At 40.6% G+C, this 7,274-nt stretch overlaps 1 pseudogene; it reads left to right on the top strand.

Annotated features, from left to right (window-relative positions):
* Positions 1 to 1,397: 1,397 nt before the first annotated feature.
* LOC107529927 (notchless protein homolog 1 pseudogene) lies at positions 1,398 to 2,747 on the top strand (annotated as a pseudogene).
* Positions 2,748 to 7,274: the final 4,527 nt, after the last annotated feature.

The raw sequence follows: 7,274 nt of genomic DNA, 5'->3' as shown, positions 1-7,274 counted from the left end.
GTAGAAGGATGTAGCAATTGCTCATATAGCTAAGAAATATTTTTGAGAGAGTGCATAAGAAATCGATAGTCTAGGGAAGAAAGTGAATGCCTGAAAGAAAAGGAAGAGATTGAGTCTTTTCACTGTGTATATTTTCATACCCTTTGATTTTTATAAGAATCTGTATTAAAAATAAATAAATACCCTAAAGAACCCATGCAAAAACAAACAAACAAACAAAAACCCCACCATAAAAAACTGTTAGGAATACTAAACAAACTCAGCAAGTTTGTAAGATTCAAAATCAACACTCAAAAGTCAGTTGTATTTTTATACACTAACAACAAATAATTCAAAAAAAGTTAAGGCAATTTCATTTCCAATAATATCAAGAAAAATAAATGTTAAGTGTTTCCTGTGGGGAAAGGGAGGTTGCTTTTGCACCCGGAGGCAATAAGCAGAGCTGGAAAAGAATGATGCTTGCAGGTGGGCAGTGTTGGGGAGATGTAATTGAAAACAAAACCTTCTATATATTCAGCAAACCTCTCCAGAGAAGTAGAAGACAAACACACACACACAATTCTGTCTTGAATAAACATTAAACCAGAATGTGATGGACATCAAGGTGATCTGCTCAGAGATCACAAAGACCATCTTTTATGATAGGAGGTAGTTTTCATCTCAGAGCTAGGCACCTGGAGGAACCTGGGCTTCTGCCTTCTCACAGAAACTTGAGAAAGTCATTCCAAGGTCATAAAGCTGGCCAGAGACTTATTTATATACAGCGTGAGGCAAAAGTGGGTTTACAGTTGTTTGTATAGAATATAATACAATGATTAATAAGTAATCATAGAAGATTAAAGTCGTTTGCTCATTCACAACTGTAAACCGACTTTTGCCCCACTCCGTATTTTAAAGTTTTACATACATTTCACAGATACAGAGAAAGAACTTACAATTACACTTTTCCTAAAATAAATTCTTTGAAAATAGGGAAGAGGGAAGCTTGTCTTTTACTTTCTCTTGTTTTCAACAGGTTGAAAGGTCTCTCATTTTTAATTTGTATTTGTCCTTACAGCTGGTATCAGAATCTCAGGTTAAATTCTCACCCAGTCGCAAGAAAATGAGCAAGCCCGCTCCACACCGCTCTGCAGGCAGGGCACCTGCGATTTCTTGACTTTGGGGTTTTGATAGATAAGGCGCTAAACGCCCACCTGTTAAAACCTGAAGGCAAGAGGGTGGAGACAGCAATCTTCAATAACAATGTAAAAAAATACAGGGCGGCCTTCTCTCCCACGTGGGGACGCGGGGTGGCGGTGAGGGACGGGCGGCGATGGGCGAGGCGGGGGCGCTGAGGTGCCAGCCGCTGCTAGTGCAGCTCCGGGAGGAGGGCAGGGCTGCGGCGCTCCCGGTTGCACATGCCCGAGGGCATCACCCCCCGCAAGCGGCAGCACATATGCAAGGCACCGCCGGCCCAGGAGGATCCCCTCCCACTGACTTCCTATGTGCACGGTGCTGAGATCGATGCTGAGACCCTCTCCTCACTGGGGAGGACGCTGGAGCCATAGGAAGTGGAGATGGAGAAAGTTACCAACAGCATTTCCCAGCCACAGGCTGTCTTTAAGGTCCGCGCTCTGACCCGCTGTACCGGCCCCTTGGAAGGAGCGAGGCAGTCATTTCTGTGGCCTTTAGCTCCACAGGAAGGTACCTGGCCAGTGGCTCTGGAGACACCACTGTGGGCTTCTGGAATCAGCTCTGAGATGCCATATTTCACATACTAGGGACACAGACCCTGAGCCGTTAGCATATCCTGGTCCCCAGGTGGCAAGAAGCTGGCCTCAGCCTGCAAGCATGGTCAGATTCTCCTGTGGGACCCAAACACAGGGAAGCAGGTGGGCAGGATATTCACCGGCCATAGCAAGTGGATCACGGGCTTGAGCTGGGAACCCCTCCATACAAACTCCGAGTATCACTAGTGACCAGCAGCTCCAGGCAGTGTGCAGGTCTGGGACACAACTTTGGGCTGCTGTGAGCATGTCGTTACCAGGTACACCCAGCCATCTCCTGTCTTTGATGGGGAGGAGATGGGCTCTCTACTGTGCCTCACAGCACTGCACCATCAAAGTCTGGAGGGACCATGATGCCCTGCTATGCCAGACTCTGCAAGGCCACAGCCACTGGGTGAATACCATGGCCCTCAGGACTGACTATACCCTGTGCACAGTGGCCTTTGAGGCAGTTGAGGCCTCAGTTCATGCCCAACACCTCCAAGGGCCCTTGTAGGAGATAAAAAAGAGTGTTCTGAGCCCATACAACCTTGTGCAGGGCCAGGGCCCAGAGAGGCTGGTGTCTGGCTCAGATGACTTTATCTTATTCTTGTGGTCCCAGAAGAGGACAAGAAGCCTCTTGCAATGATAGGACATGGGATACCAGGCCCTCAACAACCAGGTGCTCTTCTCCCCTGGTTCCTGCATATTTGCCAGCTTAGACAAGTCCATCAAGCTGTGGGATGGCTAGACGGGCAAGTACCTGGCTTCCTTGCATGATCACATGGCTGCCATGTACCAGATTGCATGGTCAGCCAACAGCCAGCTCCTGGTCAGTGGCAACAGTGACAGCACATTGAAGATGCGGAACATGAAGGCCCAGAAGCTCGCCACAGGCTTGCGAGGCCTCGCAATGAGGTATATGCTACCAACTGGAGTCCAGACGGCCAGAGAGTGGCAAGTGGTGGGAAAGACAAATGCCTCCAGAAATGGAGGAGATGAGAAATCTCACAGCTCTCTCTGACCCCCACCAGGACTTCACTTGTGCCAGCTGCCTGCCCTGACAGAGACCAAAGGCCAGGGTGGTGACTGAGAGAACAAGTATGGCCTGCTGTCCTTGCACAGACCCCAGTGAGGTCCCTCCCCAGGGCAGGAGATCAGAGGTCACCACCAGCTCAGTCCTTGGCCTTCACTCTGTACCTTCCTGGTACCATCAAAGGTGGCAGGAGGCCAGGCAATGACTAGACCCCTACAGCTGCCCTGCCTCCTTTCCCAGATATCAGCTCTATTCAGGGTCAGACCCCAGATTCTATGACCAAAATAACTTATATTTGGGGGGGAGGGGGACCAAAATATAGGGCAATAGTGGTATAAGGTATGTTTTCATAGGAATGGCATCCTGTAATACTAAAAGTAGATGCGAGGCAGATTCACTACTGAGGCAAGCATGAAGAGGGACCTCCGGAGTTCAGACAGAGGATGCAATGCTCAGGGGATGGAGCAGTTTGGAGATGAGGTATTGATGGAGTCTTCAAAGAACCCATTAATGTATCTTCTTTGAAAAGCTCACATTTATATTCTTCTCATAAAAAAGAGAATTCAAACGCAAGATAAAATTACCAACAGCACAAACTAAAGAGCCTTTCCTTGTGGAATTTTTGTACCTCCCACTTTTATTCTTACAGTTGAGTTGCAGAAGCCAGGAAAGAAAGAGGTAAAACAAAGAGGGTGAAAATGACCAACTCCCTCCCCTTTCCTCTATCCTATCCCCCTGCCTGGGGAAAGTAGAGAAGCATTGAATTGGAAGTGATATAGAAGACTGATTTAGATTGTATGAAATATTTTAATGCCTGAAAGTGGTTGGAAAGCTCTAGAATCTTGCCAAAATGTGGGGAAAATTAGTTATCAATGTTGTCAGGAAAAAAATCCAACAAAATGTTTGAGGGAAGGTGAAGGGTTGGTATGTTTTCCAACAATACTAAACCAAGTACATACCATTTATTAAACCATGGCCTATGCTAAATATTTATATCCAGAATACATATACATAATTTTACAGTAGAGACAATGTTAATATAAACTTTTTCTGGTACTTCCTTTGTTTCTTTGGCTACATAATCTGTGCTTTGTTTTGTTTTGGGTGCATACATGAATATATTTTGCCATTTGTTAAGTATACAGACATCTTTTAGTTCCCTTTTAAGTTACTTTCATAACATACATTATATAATTTAATTACTACACCCAGTACTTCTTCCCACTTTCTCTCCCTCACTTTATCTCAATATTTTAGTATTTATATAACAAGATAACATTATCTTGTATTGTCATGGTTTATAACATTTTTGTTTCCTCATGCATCATAATTCTTGCAATTGTAGTACTCTCCCACATTTAAAGAGATTCAATCCTTGACAGCAGCTATTCCATGACACGTTTTCTATATTTTTAAATCTTTTATTTCACTGAATTTATTTGTGGACAGTATTTTATTTTCAACTCATACCTTTCCAGAGAGCCAATAGGTCCTACATTCCCTGAGCTCTTGTATTGTGTAAAGTTCTTTCTACTGCAACTATGAATGAATGACAGTTTGTGTTTAACATTTGATTCACCCTTAGGACCACTTAAAATTCAGCAGCCATTGCATTCCTGTAAATTAGAATTGACTATTGCTATTGAGATATCTGAGCCAAACTTGATTTTTTTCCTCTCCATTAGTTGGCTTAGAGTTTTTCTGCCTGAAAGCTTTATCAATTTTTATTTCTAGTTTAAAATTCAATGTGTGCCCCTGACCAGTGGCCAGGTCCCAAGTGCCCAAGAGCCTTCCGGTGGGAGTAGGTCTCCCTGACAGCAGTGGCAGTGCAGGGGTCCTGTGGAGTTTCTAGGATAGGAGTGTGTCAGGGAAGGATAGGAGAAGCCAAAGGCAGATCTACTATGGCTATTGCGATAACCACACTGGTGCTGCTCGTTCTGGCCCTTCTAACCACAGGGTCACAGAATCCAATAGTCTGCACATCAGGTTCAACCGCTGCTGCCACAAGAGCCACACAGCCTCAAAGCTGCAGACTACCTAGAGAGACAGCAGCGCCCCCACGTCCACAGCCAGTCCCTCCCTGGTATTGCTCACTACTCTTCTACTTCACCATCGTAAGTTAAAAGACAAGCCAAGAAACATCTCCACTTTCCTATCTCGTCTTCTAAAATTCACTCCAAATGATATGTGTAAGTCCAGTGTAGTAAGGTAAAGAATAGATTCTCATCAAACCTTCTAATTCCATTCTTTATATTATGAGCACAGAAAATGTTAAAAATCCCACATTTAACTGATTTTAACAGCATATAAAAGGTTTGTCCAGATAGTGCATGCCAATATTTAAGCTTCTGGAGTTTCATGTACAAGAGTAATGAAAGAAACATCCTAAATTAATATATGAGTTTATTAAATGTGACGTAAGAAATATGAAGATGTAGAACTCTACCTTGAAAATAAAATTTCACTTTGATCAAGAAAAAAACCAATGGAGTATAGAATGGAAATTGAGGGTGGGAGGTTTGTTTTTTTCTTGTTAATTAAATCAGTAAGGCTATAGAACAATTTATGTTTAAAAAGTTTAATGTAAAACACTTCCATGATTCTCTTTTGTACATTGGAAGGAATCTCCGGATATTACTGTAAATCTTCTGTATTACTTGAGAAGTATTAATTTAATCCTGATATACTATAAAAGAGGTTTTGCATTATGTTCTCAATGTTCTCTTTCCTCTGGTCTTTAAATTTGACTTTTTATTTGACTTTCTTTGTAGTAATTGGCATGGCTATGTCAGGGATAGATAGTAGACTATTCCAAATTCAAGTATAATGGGTAAACCCTGCTTACACACTTGTAAAGTCAAAGGGTAGACATTTTGCATCACACATTGATCTCATTAAATCTTAAAATATATATTTTTTATTTTTGCATCTGTTCAGTATAATTTTTCAAATAAGTAGTATCTGTTTTGAAGTCATATTTGACATATCGTGAATTTAAAAGACAAGCACTTAAAGGAGCCAAAAATAATGTGAATCAGGTGTTTGGGAAGGTAAGACAAGAAGCTCAAATACATTAAAATCGTACAGGAAAAAATAAGCTTTTAAAATACTTTCTTAAATTCATGAATCAAAATAGCCACATTTAGAATACTTTCTGTACCAGTCAATAGTTTTAGTTAGAACTTAGTATTAAGGCTAAAGTGGGCTTACTCTGGAAAATAAAACTTTTACAGCTTACTCAATGCACAGAAACATTTTTAGAAATACTCAATCTGTAACTTTTTTTTTTTTTTTAAATTTTCTTATTATTGAAAATATTACAGATGTTCCCTTTTTATCTCATTGATCTCCTCCACCTCTCATCCATCCCACCCTCAGGCTTTCCCCATACCAATGTCTGTGTCCATGGGTTATGCTTATAAACATATAAGTTCTTTGATTTGGTTTAAGTGGTCACATGCTGATTAGGTAGTTCAGCATCCAATGTGGCCATAGTAGTCTTAATAACGAAAGTCAAATTTTTGCCATCTTTAGAAACCAGACTAGGGAAAATGAGATCCAACAGATGTCAAGATACTATGCATCTAAATGAATGCACCCTTTTTCTTCATATCTGAGCACTCTACCTTTGTTTTGGGATATATTATGTATTTGTATACTTATGTTTTGATTTACAATAGCTTCCCATGTTATAGGACTGATTTCCACTGAGGGAAAACTAAAAACAACCAACCAAACAAACAAGACAAAGAGCAAAAAAAAAGCAATACACCCAATCAAGATGTATCTCTGTGTGTATCAATACACATGATTTTTTCTTGGGAACATGGTATTTATTACCACTATGCTCTTATTTAGGTAAAGCTTTTATTTATTATATCTTTAATAGATTTCTACTCTATTTTTTTGTTAGTTTTTTTTTTTTTTAAAGAAAACTCTCTGTATATTCTAGATCTGTTTTGTTTCTCTTCCATATGTAGACACATTTGTTTCTTTGTTTGATTTTACTAGCCTGCGCCCCATGGCATTGAATACTTGTTCAGTAACATCCTTTTCAATTCTTGCTGTTTTTAATGTAGATCTCATTTTTATAGAAGTTTAATTGTTTTATTTCTGTAGCTGTTCTCACCATTCACCTTCTTTTGTTGTTTCAGAGGAAATAGAGGGGAGTGACCAAAGAACATGGATTTTGTAGCCATATTGTGCAGGATCCAATCCTATCTCTGCTGCGTAAACTTAACTTCTCTTTAACTCAGTTTACTCACCTGGGGAAAAAAATGGGGAAATAATAATACTATCTACCTTATCAAATAAAGTATTGCTGTGAGAATTAAATGAGTACTTAATAGAGTACCTGACAGGAGAGAATTAGAGCACTTAGTAACTGAGTGCATAGTAAGCATTATCAGAAGCATTACTTGTTATATCATCTTTAAAATATCTCCTTTCTTTTTGGACTGTCATGAAAGAAGTTCTTTCTTGAGTATTTATTT

Source organism: Miniopterus natalensis, chromosome 1 (genome assembly GCF_054644295.1).
Source record: "Miniopterus natalensis isolate mMinNat1 chromosome 1, mMinNat1.hap1, whole genome shotgun sequence".
In the NCBI taxonomy this organism is placed as follows: Eukaryota; Metazoa; Chordata; class Mammalia; order Chiroptera; family Miniopteridae; genus Miniopterus; species Miniopterus natalensis.
This window is presented reverse-complemented; position numbering and strand designations above follow the sequence as displayed.